The sequence below is a fragment of the Salmo salar genome, chromosome ssa07 (genome assembly GCF_905237065.1).
Source record: "Salmo salar chromosome ssa07, Ssal_v3.1, whole genome shotgun sequence".
In the NCBI taxonomy this organism is placed as follows: Eukaryota; Metazoa; Chordata; class Actinopteri; order Salmoniformes; family Salmonidae; genus Salmo; species Salmo salar.
The window spans coordinates 8129370-8151106 of NC_059448.1; the positions used below are offsets into that span (position 1 = coordinate 8129370).

At 42.9% G+C, this 21737-nt stretch overlaps 1 protein-coding gene across 1 annotated transcript in view; it reads right to left on the reverse strand.

Moving 5' to 3' along the window:
- zgc:194930 (uncharacterized) overlaps window positions 1–16669 on the reverse strand; it is a 33017-nt gene extending 16348 nt beyond the window's left edge. Inside the window, exon 1 of the mRNA XM_014206478.2 lies at window positions 16298–16669. The gene's annotated coding sequence lies outside the window, so the exon portion shown is untranslated. The remainder of the gene's footprint in view (window positions 1–16297) is intronic.
- Between the last annotated feature and the right edge of the window lie 5068 nt (window positions 16670–21737).

Consider the following 21737-nt stretch of genomic DNA (forward strand, 5'->3'; position numbering starts at 1 on the left):
ATTTATTTGCCTGGGTAAATAATTAATCGCCGAGTCTCGAATGGGTTTTTCTGCCAGTGAAAGAGAGAAAGAGAGAGAAGCAAGGACAAAGAGTCTTTCTCCTCCAGCTTTGGTCTTTACTGAGAAACAGAAGAAAGTGTAGCTGCAAGAAAAATCCAATGACCCATGTACATCTTAAAGGCACCGACCATTTTTCTTCCTGAGAGACTATGTGGTGCTTACGGATAGTATTATGATATAAACATTACTGTGAAATAAGATACGAATAACATATAAAGACAATTACTTTTTTTTCGCTCCAAGTTTTTTGTTACCACATTGTTCCTCACATTGACATTCACTGCAACTCTGAAACAAGTAACAATATCTGTTACAGTGTCATGGGTGTCGTATGAATTGGACCAAAACGCAGCGGGAATGTGAATACTCATCTTTAAATGAAGGAAAACGTAAACACTTAACAAAACAACAAACATCGACGAGAACCAGTCCTGTCAGGTGCAACACTAAACAGGAAACAACTACCCACAAAACCCATAGAAACGCACCCCTACTAAATAGGATCTTCAATTAGAGGCAACGAGGAACAGCTGCCTCCAATTGAAGGTCAAAACATTAAACTAGACATAGAAATAGAAAAAATAGAAAATAGAAATACAAAACATAGAACACTACCCAAAAACCCAGACAACACAAAACAAATACACCCTGTCACGCCCTGACCAAACTACAATAACAAACAACCTCTTTTACTGGTCAGGACGTGACATACAGGGTTATTTTTACTTGTCCAGTAACAACAGTTTAGTTTTACTGTTGCAAAAAATGTTTTCCTACGATGTGTCCTACTAAACATGACCCAGCACTGATAGGTCAGGGGCACAGCATGTTTCAAAGGGCTTTGGACCGTTTGATAGAGATAGACAGTCAAATGTTAGGAAACGGGTCGATCACTTAGCTAATGGCTTCGATTGGCTCATTTAGTGCACAGATTCAGCCAATCCCCTTAATGACACCTGTTGGGTTGTCGGGAAAGAGAGTTATCTGGATCAGCCTCCTGCATGTCTCCTGGATATGTAGTGTTCCGAAAACACATTGGACATGAGTATCTGGGGAATCCCTAACAGGAATGAGGTTGTAACATCAAGTCAGCACGGGAAAACAAATAACCTTTCTCTGGGCTTTGGGAGAAAAGGAACCATTAATCCCATGGGATTTAGCTACGGGTATAAACCACACAATTCTCTGATTAAACCCTCCTAAAAACGGCAAGATCAAATTAAATACATTTTAGGTGTAGCACAAACATATCATCATGAGGCTTTGTGTGAATTATGTACACGAAAGCAAAATGTTTTATGTTCTGAATTACTTCATCATGTTCAGTGGTGTGTTTCGCCAGAGGCACATTGCTAAAATGACTGAGATAGGAATGGTAAAGGTAAAACCCTGTGTCTGTTGGCTGAGAACTGACAACGTGTCACCAGGTCACAACAGTTGAACTCGCAGCCTTCAGGCTAGAACATTCTGTCTTGGGTCAGCTGAGACGAGCACACATTCCACTGTCTGTCTTTGACAACTGAGACAGAGATGACAGAACAGAACATTAGTGTTAAGACTGGGCTAAGTCTTGGGCTTAACTAAGATGCTCCGATGAGCAAGAAAGCAGACCTGGGTTGAAATACGATTCAAAAATGATTTAAAATACTTTATATCAGCAAGTGAAATTAGAAGGCTCTAGATTGCACAGAACAAAGCAATATGGATTGTTTTAAGGTGGACATATGGTTCTTCTGTTGTAGTCATGCTCAATGCTCTTGGTTGGTCATCAATCAACAAAATAATTGGGGAAAAAACATGCTTATTTTATTTTATAATATACACCATTTAAAACAGCCAAACTCTATTCACAACGGTATTCAGTTGGTAAGAGACAGACATTCAGTAAATACTAGGAATAGATTGTCCACCATCTATGCGTTATCCAGACAGAGAAGAGAAACAGGCAAAATAACATTTCAATTTAGAGCAATAAAGAAATGTAATAATTTATCTGAGCAAACCAGAAACCTTTCAATATATAAATTCAAATAATACTTAAGAACCATTTTGTCACAGCTTTCTGAAGGATCGGACCAAAACCCAGCGTGTTCGTAGTTCCACATCTTTTTATTAATCGTGAAACTAAATGCAAGACACCAACCACTTTAAATAACAAAACAACAAAAGCCGTAACACAGAGCAGGCAAACACTACTCAAAAATTAAAAACCCACAAAATACAAAAGGAAAACCCCCTACATAAATATGATCTCCAATTAGAGACAACTAGAACCAGCTGCCTCTAATTGGAGATCATCCCAATAACCCCCAACATAGAAATAGAAATCTAGAAAACTAACATAGAAACAGAAAGCAAGAAAACCACCCAAAACACTATAACACTATGACACTATGACACTATAACACTATAACACTATGACACTATGACACTATAACACTATGACACTATAACACTATGACAAAATGACACTATGACATTGACAATATGACACTATGAGACTATAACACTGTGACACTGTAACACTATAACACTATGACACTATGACATTATAACACTATAACACTATGACACTATGACACTATAACACTATGACACTATGAAACTATAACACTATGACATTATGACAATATGACACTATGACACTATAACACTATGACACTATGACACTATAACACTATGACACTATAACACTATGACACTATGACACTATGACACTATGACACTATGAGACTATGACACTATGACACTATGAGACTATGAGACTATAACACTGTGACACTAACACTATGACACTATGACACTATAACACTATGACACTATAACACTATGAAACTATAACACTATGACATTATGACAATATGACACTATGACACAATAACACTATGAGACTATAACACTGACACTGTGATAGTATAACACTGTAACACTATAACACTATGACACTGTGACACTATAACACTATAACACTATAACACTATGACACTGTGACACTATAACACTATGACACTATAACACTGTAACACTGTAACACTGTAACATTATCACACTGTGACACTATAACACTATAACACTGTAACACTGTAACATTATCACACTGTGACACTATAACACTATGACACTATGACACTGTAACACTATAACACTGTGACACTGTGATAGTATAACACTATAACACTGTAACACTATGACACTATGACACTATAACACTATAACACTATGACAAAATGACACTACGACAATATGACACTATGAGACTATAACACTGTGACACTATAACACTATGACACTATGACACTATAACACTATGACACTATGAAACTATGACACTATGACACTATAACACTATGACACTATGACACTATAACACTATGACATTATGACACTGTGACACCGTGACACCATGACACTATAACACTATGACACTATGACACTATAACACTATGACACTGTAACACTATGACACTGTAACACTATGACACTGTAACACTATAACACTATGACACTATAACACTATGACACTATAACACTATAACACTATGACACTATAACACTAACACTGTGACACTATAACACTATAACACTGACACTGTAACATTATCACACTGTGACACTATGACATTATAACACTGTAACATTATCACACTGTAACACTATAACATTATCACACTGTGACACTATAACACTATGACACTATAACACTATAACACTATGACACTATAACACTATGACACTATAACACTGTGACACAATGACACTGTGACACTGTGACACTGTGACAATTTGACTCTATGCCACTTTGACATTCTGACTCTATGACACTGTGACACTGTGACACTATGACAATATGCCACTCTAACACTATGACAATATGACAGACAGACAGACAGACAGACAGGCAGGCAGGCAGGCAGGCAGACAGACAGACAAACAGACAGAAAGGCAGAGAGACAGACATACAGACAGACAGACAGACAGACAGACAGACAGACAGACAGACAGACAGACAGACAGACAGACAGACAGACAGACAGACAGACAGACAGGGACTAAGTATGCCAGGTAGACCAGAAGAAGGAGGAGGGATGAGTGACAGGCACTAACGTCAATCCAATATTACACCACATCAATACTCTGTCATCAATAGCGTCAGCCTCAGAGATGCATCAGAACATCAAAATGACCAATGGTCGCTCTCCCTTGGAGAACTTCCACGGGGAATAGTGAGCTGGAAAATTCAATCTGTGTGTCAGATGACCTGTCATTGATTCCGATATTGGTCATTGTCCATCGGTGGTAATCACATTTTCTATTTCTTATGATCTGAGGAGATAAGAAGAACTAAACCTCCAGGACTCTCACCTTTGGAAAATTACATTCTCCTAGTTGTTTTCCTCAGGAGGAAATTGAAACGTTCCATTTTGGAAAAGTAGGCAATATAAGTTGAATTGCTGAAGATTGTTCCCTAGATGTGAATTGGAATGGAAACGGGGGGGGCCATTGCAGCGGCGAATCAGATCCATTTGAGCAAAGGCAAGGGGAAGATTTGTTCATTTTTCTTGAATATAGGCTGCACATATGGCCTGAAATAAAACATGTTTTATTGTCACATACACCAGATAGTTGCAGTGAAATGTGTTTTCACAGGGTCAGCCACAGAAGTATGGCGCCCCTTGAGCAGAATTAGGCTTAAGTGCCTGGCTCAAGGACATATCAACCGATTTTTCACCTTGACGGCTCGAGTATTCAAACCAGGAACCTTTCGGTTAGTGTTTCAGACCAAACTAATTCCTGAAGCTAGGCTTTCAGACCAAACTAAACCCTGAAGCTAGGCTTTCAGACCAAACTAAACCCTGAAGCTAGGCTTTCAGACCAAACTAAACCCTGAAGCTAGGGTTTCAGACCAAACTAAACCCTGAAGCTAGGGTTTCAGACCAAACTAAACCCCGAAGCTAGGGTTTCAGACCAAACTAAACCCCGAAGCTAGGATTTCAGACCAAACTAAACCCCGAAGCTAGGATTTCAGACCAAACTAAACCCCCAAGCTAGGATTTCAGACCAAACTAAACCCCCAAAGCTAGGTTTTCAGACCAAACTAAACCCCGAAGCTAGGCTTTCAGACCAAACTAAACCCCGAAGCTAGGCTTCAGACCAAACTAAACCCCTAAGCTAGGGTTTCAGACCAAACTAAACCCCAAAGCTAGGGTTTCAGACCAAACTAAACCCCGAAGCTAGGGTTTCAGACCAAACTAAACCCCGAAGCTAGGGTTTCGGACCAAACTAAAACCCCGAAGCTAGGGTTTCGGACCAAACTAAACCCCGAAGCTAGGGTTTCAGACCAAACTAAACCCCTAAGCTAGAGTTTCAGTACAAAGGTATTGAAATAAAATCTTTAGATGAAAAATGAGTGTGTCATCTCATACCAGTCTAGAGATACCAACCTGTCCAACAGAAATACTGCCGGGAAAGCAAACTCACATAAACTGTATTTATGTACTTTGTGGATAGCTTAATGACCTTTCATTGCCTGTGTAATTACAGTATAATGAGCACTATGATAGAGGAACAACAGTTATCGAGTTGTTGATGTAACTGGTGTAGTACAACTTTTTTAGGTGAGGGAGCCCATAAAACAAAACAAAAAATGACATCATCATTTCTTCAATCAAAGTTGAATAGCCTGTCATTATGGAATATGCATCAAATGCATCATCCAATAGCAACATCTGCCTACGCCCAGAACATTATTATCTAAAGAACATTTGATATTTTTAATCGCCTAATACACCCAAGTTAGCCATAGGCTACCTAATAGGCTATCCTTACGATAATCCTTCACATTTTACCGGTGAAAAATGTCCCAACTGCATCTCCATGCCAGTCGGTTGATTTGATCTACTTCAGTTTCATGGGAATATGTATTCAGATCTTCTTCAATGACAGTTTGGTGAGAGAATAAGAACAGATGGTGTTAACTAACTATTAGTCTTTCTTGTATTTTCTTTCAATCAAAGCATACATCCTGCCTAGTGGCTTCGTTGAGTTTTGACGAATGAGAAAAATTGAAATGTGACTATTCAGCTTTAGCTAACCATCCTAAAATGTCATTAGAAATGAAGAGGTGTTTATAGTATAACAGTAACGTTATAGGCCTACTATACTATGCTATTATATTCAGTTCTGTTATGGGTGTCACGTCCTGACCATAGAAAGCTTTTATTTTTCTATGGTAGAGTAGGTCAGGGCGTGACAGAGGGTTTTGTCTAGTTTATTTATGTCTATGTTGGTTCTAGTTTCTTTTTTCTATGTTGGGGTTTTGTCTAGTTTATGTATTTCTATGTGGGGTTCTAGTTTTTGTATTTCTATGTTGTTGTTTTTTGGGATGATCTCCAATTAGAGGCAGCTGGTCATCGTTGTCTCTAATCGGGGATCATATTTAAGTTGTTGTTTTTCCCACTAGGTTTTGTGGGAGATTATTTTGAGTAAGTGTATGTTGCACCTCTTCGTCACGGTTTGTTGTTTTGTTTATTAGTTTATTTGTATGTCTTGCATAGTTTCACAGTTATAATAAAATGTGGAACGATACACACGCTGCGCTTTGGTCTCCTTCGTACGACAAACGTGACAATGGGGCGGCAGGATGCCTAGTGGTTAGAGTGTTGGGCCACTAACCGAAAGGTTGCTGGATCGAATCCCCGAGCTGACGAAGTAAAAATCTGTCGTTCTGCTCCTGAACAAGGCAGTTCACCCACTGTTCCTAGGCTGTCATTGTAAATAAGAATTTGTTCTTAACTGACATTATGTGATCTAGCGAGACATTGATCCATCTCTGATCTAACTTTACTAAACCAGCATCATTGTCAGAAGTCATTTTCCTCTATTTGTAATAGTAAGTGATGAGTAGGACTATTAGACGCAGGCAACAGATCTTGATGAGACGACATTTTAAGTGATCGGAGCTCCCTTTGTGGTGCTGAAAGGACAGCGCCAGGATCGTGCAATGATGTTAAAAAAGTATGAACCAACTTGTGGTGGTGAAGGATAGCTGAAGGTTAGCTGAAGGTTAGCTGAAGGATAGCTGAAGGTTAGCTGAAGGATAGCAGAAGGTTAGCTGAAGATTAGCTGAAGGATAGCTGAAGGTTAGCTGAAGGTTAGCTGAAGGTTAGCTGAAGGATAGCTTAAGGTTAGCTGAAGGATAGCTGAAGGTTAGCTGAAGGATAACTGAAGGATAGCTGAAGGTTAGCTGAAGGATAGCTGAAGGTTACCTGAAGGATAGCTGAAGGATAGCTGAAGGTTAGCTGAAGGATAGCTGAAGGTTAGCTGAAGGTTAGCTGAAGGTTAGCTGAAGGTTAGCTGAAGGATAACTGAAGGATCGCTGAAGGATAACTGAAGGATCGCTGAAGGATGGCTGAAGGATCGATGAAGGATGGCTGAAGGATGGCTGAAGGATAGCTGAAGGATGGCTAAAGGATGGCTGAAGGCTCGCTGAAGGATGGCTGAAGGATAGCTGAAGGATTGCTGAAGGATTGCTGAAGGATAGCTGAAGGATAGCTGAAGGATGGCTGAAGGATGACTGAAGGTTAGCTGAAGGATCACTGAAGGTTGGCTGAAGGATGGCTGAAGGATGGCTGAAGGATGGCTGAAGGACGGCTGAAGGATTGCTGAAGGCTCACTGAAGGATGGCTGAAGGATCGCTGAAGGATGACTGAAGGTTAGCTGAAGGATCGCTGAACATTAGCTGAAGGATAACTGAAGGATCGCTGAAGGATGGCTGAAGGATTGCTGAAGGATAGCTGAAGGATAGCTGAAGGATGGCTAAAGGATGGCTGAAGGCTCGCTGAAGGATGGCTGAAGGATGGCTGAAGGTTAGCTGAAGGATCACTGAAGGTTGGCTGAAGGATGGCTGAAGATTGGCTGAAGGATGGCTGAAGGACGGCTGAAGGATGGCTGAAGGCTCACTGAAGGATGGCTGAAGGATCGCTGAAGGATGACTGAAGGTTAGCTGAAGGATCGCTGAACATTAGCTGAAGGATCGCTGAACATTAGCTGAAGGATAACTGAAGGATCGCTGAAGGATGACTGAAGGATGGCTGAAGGATGGCTGAAGGATGGCTGAAGGATGGCTGAAGGATCGCTGAAGGATGGCTGAAGGATAACTGAAGGATAACTGAAGGATGGCTGAAGGATCGCTGAAGGATAACTGAAGGATGGCTGAAGGATGGCTGAAGGATGGCTGAAGGTTAACTGAAGGATCGCTGAAGGATGGCTGAAGGATGGCTGAAGGATGGCTGGAGGATGGCTGAAGGATGACTGAAGGATGGCTGAATGATAGCTGAAGGATAACTGAAGGATAACTGAAGGATGGCTGAATGATGGCTGAAGGATAGGTCTGCCGTTCGGCCAGTTCAGGAACAAATAAACAATAATTAGCCTAATAGGACTACGACTATGTGGTATAGCTATTAGTAGGCTACAGTCTAATGTTAATGCAATACATATAGCTTGATATCATTGCACAGTTTGTGAGGAGAGCTTAATTGCTAGCAGACATTTCATTGTATTGTTTAGCTTACACACTGTAGCATAAATAAACTTTGATTTGATTATCTTGAACACATCATTACAATACTACCCTATTACAGAATAAAAGAAAATAGAAAAGTGAACTGTAAATTCATAGAATTTATTCACATAGATTCGAAATGCTATCAAATCGATTGACCAAGTAGGGAACATAAATCTATGCTAAGTAGAATTCCAGGAAATTCATTTGAAACCAAATCATCAAATAAATATTTTGGTGTAATCTTAGTGGTAATTAAATGTAACGCCTCACTTTCTCCAATGTTAAGCCTCCAGTAAACTATCAAACCAAGGAGAAGACTATTCACAGAAATTACATAATGGTACTACCTGGTGACTTCTGAAGAAATTTAGAAAGGTTGGCTCAGGAGTGTGTGTGTGTGTGTGTGTGTGTGTGTGTGTGTGTGTGTGTGTGTGTGTGTGTGTGTGTGTGTGTGTGTGTGTGTGTGTGTGTGTGTGTGTGTGTGTGTGTGTGTGTGTGTGTGTGTGTGACATGAAGGTGTGGTGGTGATGGGAGAAGTGCTGACTTGTCTCTCCTCTCTCTTTGTTTTTCTGTCCCTGTCTATCACCTCATCTCCTCTCCTCTGTCCCTCCCTCCCTGTTTCACTTTAATAGTATGTTGCTGTCATAAGAACCTTGCTCAGGGACAGTCTGGCAGGGAATGCTTCTGATGTGTGTGTTAACGTGTGTTTGTGTGTTTTTATAGAACAGCCCACCTTTTCTTGATTATTGGAGAGCCATGTAGGACCTCTGTTATCAACTTTGTGTCTTTTAAGACTTTAAAACCAACCGAAATGATGCAGAATCGATGCCTCTCTCCCTCTCATTCACTCTTCTGTTTCTCCGTTTGGCAGTTAGACGCGTCGAAGAGCTTACCAAGCCTGTACTAGTGACACCAGGAAAAAATTTGCAACAAGCTTTGTGTAGACGTGTCTCAAATGTCATAACCAAAGCACTTCGACGGGAAGACGATGATGTTATCACAGCATCGAGCGAACTCAGTATAGTAGCTTGTAATGCCGTCGTAATACGTACAGTATCACAGATATAACGCCTCAGTCCAAAAGTAATCAGGCTACAGATTCTTTTTCAGAGCAACACGTGAGCCGAAACACACCATGACTCAGCACTAAAAGCACCGTGTCATTTGAATAAGCCAGGCAAGGCCCGATGGGTTACCACTGTGCCTGTAGTCATGGAGATATGCCATGAGGACTACAATACAATAACAATAGGAACTCATTAGACACCAACTACACACAACACAAAACAGACACACCCATCAGTATTGACTTCCGGGATACTGAACTTGGTCTACACAAGGATTTTTGGCCTGTAAAAAACGGTGTTATATTTACCTCTCCTCTAACCTGTTTGACACTGACATAGCCTGTATAGCTCACTTGTCACTGAAATGTCACCAACGGCTAAAATAATGCAAAACAAAATCACAATGGCGGATAAGGGGTGGTGATGTCATATAAACTGTTTGAGAATTGTGTGTGTGTGTGTGTGTGTGTGTGTGTGTGTGTGTGTGTGTGTGTGTGTGTGTGTGTGTGCGTGTGTGTGTGTATTCCACAAACATCCCTTATAATCAGCCTTGGGCATTAGCTAAAAATAAACCTCTCTCCCTCCTCTTATAAATGTCTCTTATCACCCCACTATCCTTACATCACCTTATCCCCCCCACTACCCCTACATCACCTTATCACCCCCACTACCCCTACATCACCTTATCCCCCCACTACCCCTACATCACCTTATCCCCCCCACTACCCCTACATCACCTTATCACCCCACTACCCCTACATCACCTTATCCCCCTACTACCCCTACATCACCTTATCACCCCACTACCCCTACATCACCTTATCCCCTACTACCCCTACATCACCTTATCACCCCGCTACCCCTACATCACCTTATCCCGTGCTGCCCCTACATACCGTGTATGCTGCCCCTACATCACCTTATCCCCCCACTACCCCTACATCACCTTATCCCCCTACTACCCCTACATCACCTTATCACCCCACTACACCTACATCACCTTATCACCCCCACTACCCCTACATCACCTTATCACCCTACTACCCCTACATCACCTTATCACCCCACTACCCCTACATCACCTTATCACCCCCACTACCCCTACATCACCTTATCACCCCACTACCCCCTACATCACCTTATCACCCCACTACACCTACATCACCTTATCATCCCACTACCCTTACATCACCTTATCACCCCATACCCCTACATCACCTTATCACCCCACTACCCCTACATCACCTTATCCCCCCCACTACCCCTACATCACCTTATCCCCCCACTACCCCTACATCACCTTATCACCCCCACTACCCCTACATCACCTTATCACCCCACTACACCTACATCACCTTATCACCCCACTACCCCTACATCACCTTATCACCCCACTACCCCTACATCACCTTATCACCCCCACTACCCCTACATCACCTTATCACCCCACTACCCCTACATCACCTTATCACCCCACTACCCCTACATCACCTTATCACCCCACTACACCTACATCACCTTATCACCCCACTACACCTACATCACCTTATCACCCCACTACCCCTACATCACCTTATCACCCACTACCCCTACATCACCTTATCACCCCACTACCCCTACATCACCTTATCACCCCACTACCCCTACATCACCTTATCACCCCCACTACCCCTACATCACCTTATCACCCCATACCCCTACATCACCTTATCACCCCACTACCCCTACATCACCTTATCACCCCATACCCCTACATCACCTTATCACCCCACTACCCCTACATCACCTTATCACCCCACTACCCCTACATCACCTTATCACCCCACTACACCTACATCACCTTATCACCCCACTACCCCTACATCACCTTATCCCCTACTACCCCTACATCACCTTATCACCCCACTACCCCTACATCACCCCCACTACCCCTACATCACCTTATCACCCCACTACACCTACATCACCTTATCACCCCACTACACCTACATCACCTTATACCCCTACTACCCCTACATCACCTTATCCCCCTACTACCCCTACATCACCTTATCACCCCACTACACCTACATCACCTTATCACCCCACTACCCCTACATCACCTTATCACCCCACTACCCCTACATCACCTTATCACCCCCACTACCCCTACATCACCTTATCACCCCACTACACCTACATCACCTTATCACCCCACTACCCCTACATCACCTTATCACCCCACTACCCCTACATCACCTTATCACCCCACTACCTCTACATCACCTTATCACCCCCACTACCCCTACATCACCTTATCACCCCACTACCCCTACATCACCTTATCACCCCACTACCCCTACATCACCTTATCACCCCACTACACCTACATCACCTTATCACCCCACTACACCTACATCACCTTATCACCCCACTACCCCTACATCACCTTATCACCCACTACCCCTACATCACCTTATCACCCCACTACCCCTACATCACCTTATCACCCCACTACCCCTACATCACCTTATCACCCCACTACCCCTACATCACCTTATCACCCCCACTACCCCTACATCACCTTATCACCCCATACCCCTACATCACCTTATCACCCCACTACCCCTACATCACCTTATCACCCCATACCCCTACATCACCTTATCACCCCCACTACACCTACATCACCTTATCACCCCACTACCCCTACATCACCTTATCACCCCACTACCCCTACATCACCTTATCACCCCATACCCCTACATCACCTTATCACCCCACTACCCCTACATCACCTTATCACCCCACTACCCCTACATCATCTTATCACCCCACTACCCCTTAATCACCTTATCACCCCACTACCCCTACATCACCTTATCACCACCACTACCCCTACATCACCTTATCACCCCACTACCCCTACATCACCTTATCACCCCACTACCCCAACATCACCCCCACTACCCCTACATTACCTTATCACCCCACTACTCCTACATCACCTTATAACCCCACTACCCCTACATCACCTTATCACCCCACTATCCCTACATCACCTTATCACCCCACTACCCCCTACATTACCTTATCACCCTAATACCCCTACATCACCTTATCACCCACTACCCCTACATCACCTTATCACCCCACTACCCCTACATCACCTTATCCCCCTACTACCCCTACATCACCTTATCACCCCATACCCCTACATCACCTTATCACCCCCACTACCCCCTACATCACCTTATCACCCACTACCCCTACATCACCTTATCACCCCACTACCCCTACATCACCCCCACTACCCCTACATCACCTTATCACCCCCACTACCTCTACATCACCTTATCACTCCACTACCCGTACATCACCCCCACTACCCCTACATCACCTTATCACCCCCACTACCTCTACATCACCTTATTACCCCACTACCCCTACATCACCTTATTACCCCACCACCCCTACATCACCTTATCACCCCACTACCCCTACATAACCTTATCGCCCACTACCCCTACATCACCTTATCACCCCACTACCCCTACATCACCTTATCACCCCACTACCCCTACATCACATCACCTTATCACCCCACTACCCCTACATCAGTTAATCACCCAATTCCACTACCCCCACATTGCCAACAAACCTGATGTTGGTCTGAGTACTGAGCGAAAGGGAGCAGGAAGTTACTTTTTGGCAGGGCTCTCCAACCCTGTTCTCGGAGAGCTACCATCCTGTAGGTTTTCATTCCAACCCTAATCTAGCGCATCTGATTCTAATAATTAGCTGGTTGAAAAGCTGAATCAGGTTAGTTACGACTGGGGTTGGAGCGAAAACCTACAGGAGGGTGGCTCTCCAAGAACAGGGTTGGAGTTAAAACCTACAGGAGGGTAGTTCTCCAGGAACAGGGTTGGAGTTAAAAACTACAGGAGGGTAGTTCTCCAGGAACGGGGTTAGAGTTAAAAACTACAGGAGGGTAGTTTCCAGGAACAGGGTTGGAGTTAAAAACTACAGGAGGGTAGTTCTCCAGGAACGGGGTTGGAGTTAAAAACTACAGGAGGGTAGTTCTCCAGGAACGGGGTTGGAGTTAAAAACTACAGGAGGGTAGTTCTCCAGGAACAGGGTTGGAGTTAAAACTACAGGAGGGTAGTTCTCCAGGAACAGGGTTGGGTGTTAAAAACTACAGGAGGGTAGTTCTACAGGAACAGGGTTGGGAGTTAAAAACTACAGGAGGGTAGTTCTCCAGGAACAGGGTTGGAGTTAAAAACTACAGGAGGGTAGTTCTCCAGGAACAGGGTTGGAGTTAAAAACTACAGGAGGGTAGTTCTCCAGGAACAGGGTTGGAGTTAAAAACTACAGGATGGTAGTTCTCCAGGAACGGGGTTGGGTGTTAAAACCTACCGGACAGTAGTTCTCCAGGAACAGGGTTGGAGTTAAAACCTACCGGACAGTAGTTCTCCAGGAACAGGGTTAGAGAGTCCTGCTCTTTAGACACTAATCTGAAGTCAGTCTTGAGGTTCCCACTCTAATGGTAAATGTTCGGTTTTGGGGAATGGTATGAACTGAGAGGATGATCCTAGATCTGTTGCTAAATGAAAACGGACCTTGTGGACATCTTCCTGCTGGTCACTAGGTTACGTGAGGGAGTAGGACACACCTATTCAGTGCACAGTGTTTTTAGGTAGGAGAGAGTGAGGAGAGAGGGGAGAGTCAGGAGAGAGTCAGGAGAGAGGGGAGAGTCAGGAGAGAGGAGATAGTCAGGAGAGAGGAGAGAGTCAGGAGAGAGTCAGGAGAGAGTCAGGAGAGAGGAGAGAGTCAGGAGAGAGTGAGGAGAGAGGGGAGAGTCAGGAGAGAGTCAGGAGAGAGGAGAGAGTCAGGAGAGAGGAGAGAGTCAGGATAGAGGAGAGAGTCAGAAGAGAGGGGAGAGTCAGGAGAGAGTCAGGAGAGAGTCAGGAGAGAGGGGAGAGTCAGGAGAGAGAGGAGAGTCAGGAGAGAGGAGAGAGTCAGGAGAGAGGAGAGAGTCAGGAGAGAGTCAGGAGAGAGGAGAGAGAGGAGAGAGTCAGGAGAGAGGAGAGTCAGGAGAGAGTCAGGAGAGAGGAGAGAGTCAGGAGAGAGAAGAGAGAGGAGAGAGTCAGGGGAGAGTCAGGAGAGAGGAGAGAGAGGAGAGAGTCAGGAGAGAGTCAGGAGAGAGTCAGGAGAGAGTCAGGAGAGAGGAGAGAGTCAGGAGAGAGTCAGGAGAGAGGAGAGAGTCAGGAGAGAGGGGAGAGTCAGGAGAGAGTCAGGAGAGAGGAGAGAGTCAGGAGAGAGTCAGGAGAGAGGAGAGAGTCAGGAGAGAGGGGAGAGTCAGGAGAGAGGAGAGAGTCAGGAGAGAGGAGAGAGTCAGGAGAGAGGAGAGAGTCAGGAGAGAGTCAGGAGAGAGGAGATAGTCAGGAGAGAGGAGAGAGTCAGGAGAGAGGAGAGAGTCAGGAGAGAGGAGAGAGTCAGGAGAGAGGAGAGAGTCAGGAGAGAGTCAGGAGAGAGTCAGGAGAGAGTCAGGAGAGAGTCAGGAGAGAGGAGAGAGTCAGGAGAGAGGAGAGAGTCAGGAGAGAGGAGAGAGTCAGGAGAGAGGCCTACACTGTTCAACACTGCTGGTACATATCTAATGACATCATGTCTGTGTCTTTTAAACAACAGCTATGGGGTGAGTTTTAGTGTGTACAGCAGCCTCAGTCATTTGTTAGCTTTGAACAACACAATACTAGCGCAGGCCTACAGAACGATCCATGCACAAAAAAAGCTCCACTTGGTAAATTGATGAGACCTGTGACAGCTGATAGATATTACGTTTACATAAACGGCATCGGGCACACATTGGAAAGTACAAACTTTTCCTGAGGCCAAGCAAACAGCTTTTAACTGTGTTCAGAGCCACCCACCCCCTAGGTAGCGAATACAGTCAACTGTTATTACTGTTTGCTCATTAACTTCATTAACTGACATGGACAACATGAGGGAACACCTGTCCATTGACGGTTCTAGACGTCGAGCTCTGCATTTTGATCTCATATAGTCCTACCATATGTCCCACAACGAATCTACTGGGGCTTTTCAGTCTCCAGCTGAATGGTATTCAACAGTATTAAACATGATACAGTAGTTAATGACATTACATCTGTAGACACACACACACCCTTTCTTAGTTTATACCAATAGCCTTAATTATATACATGGGGAATTCTTATTCTGTGACATCCCTTATTATCTCGCCTTAGTGCTGTATTTACTAAAACAAAACTCATTTTATTTTAATAACTCAACTTTCCAAAGTGTATATTATAAATTGTTTTCATGGAAATAGTTTTCAAAGATGTACATTTAATCATGGAATTAGGATGGGAAGCCTATGGCTGAGTCGAGCGCAACAGATGTGCAAACCTGCTTTGTGCATATTTATAAATAATAGCCATATGCCTGTCATAATGACTACAACTCTCTGTCGTTGTTGTTGTTGATGTGTGACTTGTAAATGTGCAATAACGTATTTGTGTTGTCTTCTACTAGTAGGCAGGCTTCTCTTATTACCTTCACATGTACCGTTAAGAAGGGAAGAGGAGAGGTAGAGATACTTTACCTGTTGCGCTAAATGAAGGTGTGCCACTCGTTCGCCGTAGGTATCAACAATTCACCGATAACTTCACTTTTCATTTATAACACACAACCTCCGCAAAGCAACGAAAGAAAAAAGTTCAAACCATCCGAAAAGAGAACATAGTTCATGTTCATATTTGACAATGACAGTTCCTTTGTTTGTAGTGTTTGTTGCCGTCTGTCGCTGCTAAGGAGAAGTCCCCCGTGACTGCCTTGTCCCATGTCTCTAGAAAAGCACGGCTATTTGAATATCAGATGTTAGCCTAAGCAGGGCCTGGACTTAAAGCTGCCTAGTTTGCATGGCCATAATGAGCGATCATGTGACTTCACCCGTGTCACAAAACTTCTAAATACTCGCCCTCACTGTTTTATCAACCAACTGGTGCTCGCTTTATGAACAGGGGTGTGGAATCAGGGCTGGATGACATAGGCTACGTTTAGATAGTATTCTATTTGGATAGTATTAGTAATATTATAATAGCCTTACATTAATCATAAAACGTGAGCTATAATACCTCTTCAACTGAGCATTAACATTATATAACATAAGCTCATATTAGGTGCTTAAAGAGGTGTGCTGATTTTATTGGTTGATGTTATTCATATATATGACTTCCTTTTACATGACAGTGACACAGCCACCCCATGTCATCTGTCACTAAACCAGGGGTATATTCATTACGCCGATTCTGTTGCAAAACAAACGTTTACTCCAAACGGAAAAGTTTTGCAACCAAAACGAGAGTTTCTATTGGACAAATGCAGGTAGGTCCCTCCCTGTTTTACTACGTTTGCTCTTTTTTGCTTCCGTTTGGTTCATAAACGGTCAACGGTTTCCGTTGCGAAACGTAACGTATAAACCCGTTCCACTGTTTGATACGACTCTCGTCACTAACCACGTTCCCATCCACAGTTTGTATCGGAGTAAAATCATAACGTCCAAAAAACTAAAAATAAATAAAATCACGACAGCTGTGATGGAAACAATTATTAAAATATATATATATATATATATATATATATATATATATATATATATATATATATATATATATATATATGTCGACAGATAATTTGTTCCTTCGACATGGTGGGATCTTTTTGTGTTTGTAAAATGAATTATGCGAGTTGTTGGAAACGCCTTTATGTGCAAATATTGATACAATCACATCATATCGAAGTCCTCCCACTAAGATGATATGGTTTGTGGTCCTCCCACTAGTTTTCAGGACACCATGTGTTACAGGTTAAAGGAAATACTCATAGCCTGTTATACATTAAAAAGTATTAGTAAGTTTGTGAGGATCTTAAAACATCTAAGGTTAAAAAGATCATGCATTCTGTATTAGTTGATAGAGATTGATAACATTCATAATTGTGTTAAAGTTAAAATCCATCAAGCGTACAAAAGGTAAGAATTGTAAAGGAATGTGTAAACGTTATATTGATTACTTTATTTTGTGGTGCCTAATTGAAGGGGAAAAGTGTTAATCTGTGATCTACTAAATGCTCTTTAATCTATGAGCCTGAGATCGATTGCTCTGGTCTCCACCCAAGTTCGCGGGGAAATCGCGGTCTTTTCCTCATTACAGTAAAAGTTCTCACTGAGGAAATAATACCGTATCACTCTCGTGATTATTTCTCCCCTTTTTCAGGTACGTTATTGATGAAAACAGAGTCATTTAAATGTAATAATTCGCTAACATGTCAAGAGTGTTTAAGGTGTGTCTTAGTAACATCTTGAGGAAGTTAGAGTTAAGTTTGCAGAGTAATATGAGGCCTGCTCGGTTGCAGCTAAAGCTAGCTTCGTACTGAGAGTAGCTGCCATTTTATGTCGATCGTGAATGAACATGTGCGTTGCTAATAAGATATTTTGCGGTGTTATTTGTGTAAGGGTTTTTCAAACACTTTATTGACTGTTGATAAATTAAGTTATGGTTTACTGAGTTAACCTGTTAGGGCTAGGGGGCAGCATTTGCACGTCTGGATAAAAAAAATGTACCCGATTTAATCTGGTTACTAATCCTACCCAGTAACTAGAATATGCATATACTTATTATATATGGATAGAAAACACTCTAAAGTTTCTAAAACTGTTTGAATGGTGTCTGTGAGTATAACAGAACTCATTTGGCAGGCAAAACCCTGAGACATTTTCTGACAGGAAGTGGATACCTGATGTGTTGTATTGACTTTAAACCTATCCCATTGAAAAACACAGGGGCTGAGGAATATTTTGGCACTTCCTATTGCTTCCACTAGATGTCACCAGCCTTTACAAAGTGTTTTGAGTCTTCTGGAGGGAGATCTGACCGAACAAGAGCCATGGAACGATGATGTCCCATTAGACACCTGGCGCGCGAGTTCATGTTGGGTACCCTCGTTCCAATACGTTATAAAAGAGTATGCATTCGTCCACCTTGAATATTATTCATGTTCTGGTTAAAAAGGCCCTAATGATTTATGCTATACAACGTTTGACATGTTTGAACGAAGGTAAATATATTTTTTCCCCCTCGTTCATGACGAGAAGTCCGGCTGGCTTAGATCATGTGCTAACAAGACGGAGATTTTTGGACATAAATGATGAGCTTTTTTGAACAAAACTACATTCGTTATGGACCTGTGATACCTGGAAGTGACATCTGATGAAGAGAATCAAAGGTAATGGATTATTTACATAGTATTTTCGATTTTAGATCTCCCCAACATGACGTCTAGTCTGTATCGCAACGCGTATTTTTCTGGGCGCAGTGCTCAGATTATTGCAAAGTGTGATTTCCCAGTAAGGTTATTTTTAAATCTGGCAAGTTGATTGCGTTCAAGAGATGTAAATCTATAATTCTTTAAATGACAATATAATATTTTACCAATGTTTTCTAATTTTAATTATTTAATTTGTGACGCTGACTTGACTGCCGGTTATTGGAGGGAAACGATTTCCTCAACACCATAGTAAAACGCTGTTTTTGGATATAAATATGAACTTGATAGAACTAAAAATGCATGCATTGTCTAACATAATGTCCTAGGAGTGTCATCTGATGGAGATTGTAAAAGGTTAGTGCATCATTTTAGCTGGTTTTATGGTTTTGGTGACCCTGTCTTTGACTTGACAAAACATTACACACAACTCTTGTAAATGTACTGTCCTAACATACTCTAAATTTATGCTTTCGCCGTAAAACGTGGTTAGATTAAGGAGATGTTTATCTTTCAAAGGGTGTAAAATAGTTGTATGTTTGAAAAATTTGAATTTTGACATTTATTTGGATTCAAATTTGCCGCTCTTGAAATGCACCTGCTGTTGATGGAGTGCACCACCGGTGGCACGCTAGCGTCCCACCTAGCCCATAGAGGTTAAAACGTTGTGCTTGACAGTTATATTGAAATGAGTGTATGTTTCAGTGAATTACAGAGTATACTGTTGTGACTTGAATAAGCCTTGTACCCTACAACACTAGCTCTTTCCTGTAGATCTGTTGTTTTGTAAAATGTGTTACTTTGGTAAAATGTGTTACTTTGGTAAAATGATTACAGTAAAAGTTCTCACTGAGGAAATAATACCGTATCACTCTCGTGATTATTTCTCCCCTTTTTCAGGGGCATAACATTTTTGGAGGCTCCGCTGAGATTGCTGCTCAGATGTCCAGTTTCCACATCCTGGTCGCTGAATTCCGAGCCAGCTAAATCCCCACATAACAACTCAGGCAGGCTGCAGTGAGGAAAGTGTTGCTGTTCGAGGAGAGCTGGAAGTTGGTGGTTAAGTACGTGTCAGCTGAGGCCATTGATCGACCATCAGAGACAGTAAGGACCATCTAATTCAGAGTCAACTCCTGCACAGTAAAAGTTCCTCCTGTTCTGTCAACATGACGACCGCCTTGGAAGAACTACAGGAAGAGGTAGTAGGAGAATTGCACACCCTGACTAAAGACAAGTTACTAGAGATATGTGATTTCCTTGACATCTCAGGCGAACAGAGAAGAGATGTTCAAGACAAATCCCGCATATCAGTGATGACTCACATTATGATGTTCCTTGAAAGAGAGGAAGCTGCAGAGTTAGAAGATGGCGGCATGTCGGAATTGTTGCTACTTAAAGACAAAATGACAGAGATGATCAGTGGCATAGATAACAAAACAGGGCAAACTGACCATGATATTGAAACAGCCGGAACACATCACAGAATAGAGGAACTGAGAACTGCAACCCCACAACAAGGGGTGGGAACTGAGCAGATTACTACAGCCAAAGCCAGTGATTCTCTGCGTCAGCCCCAACCCCATGCTAATCTTCAGGTGAGCGTGCCGCTCTCACCCAGTGCACAGCCCAGCTCCTACTGGCGCAAAGAGTTTAACATTTCTGGTCAGATAGGTGAACCGGGCCAGAAAGATAAACAGATTTTTTTCCAGCCTTGCCCATCAGATCGAGAATGGACTTAACAGAGGCTATCCTGAGGTAGAAATAGTAGACGCAGTAGTCAGGGCTATTTCTCCAGGCTCACAGCTACGCAGCTACTTGGAGGGTAAACCCCAGCTAACTCTTCCCACACTTAGATGTATCCTGCGTTCCCACTTCCAAGAGAAGAGTGCAACAGAGCTTTACAAACAGCTAGCTTCAGAAGCACAGCATAGCAAGGAGACCCCTCAAAGCTTCCTGATGCGCGTCTTAGATTTGAGGCAGAAAGTACTGTTTGCATCCCCGGAGTCAGAATCAGGACTTAAGTATGACTCTGCTCTAGTCCAGCGCATGTGTTTACACACAGTCCTTACAGGTCTCCAGAGTGACAGTATCAGGATAGACATGCAGCCTCTCCTGCTAGATAGCGAAACATCAGATGAGGTTTTGCTAGAGAAGCTTAACATTGCTTGTGCTAATGAGATAGAAAGACGAAACAAAAGGCGGTTTAATTCCCCACAGCCTGCTACAACGGTAAGTGTAGTCCAGTTAGAAGATACGCCATCTGCAAAGTGCCCTGTGAAGGAAGCCAAAGCTAAGATACCCGCAGAACTGTTAACAGAGTTAGCTGAACTTAAGACAGGTGTAGCTTCTCTAAAAGGTCTCAGTGCAGAGATTGCTCAGATTAAGGAGACATTACAGCAGCCTATGTTTCAGTCACCGCCTTGTGTCTATGCCCCACCTCCAGTTAGGAGGCCAGACAGGGACCCCCAGCCACCTGTTTCCCATCAGCAGTATTACAGCAACTACAGTCAGCCCCAAGCACCTGACTCTGCTCAGCATCAATATGCACCTAACCTGTATACCAACCGCTCTGCTCAAGCTCCAAGGAGGTGTTTTGTCTGCCAGCAGGCCAGAACAGATGCACGCTGCACACACTGCTTCCGATGTGGGAGTGGAGAACATTTTCAAGCTGGATGTAAAATCCGGGGGAGTCAGACCATCAAGAGAGGCCCCTTTAAACG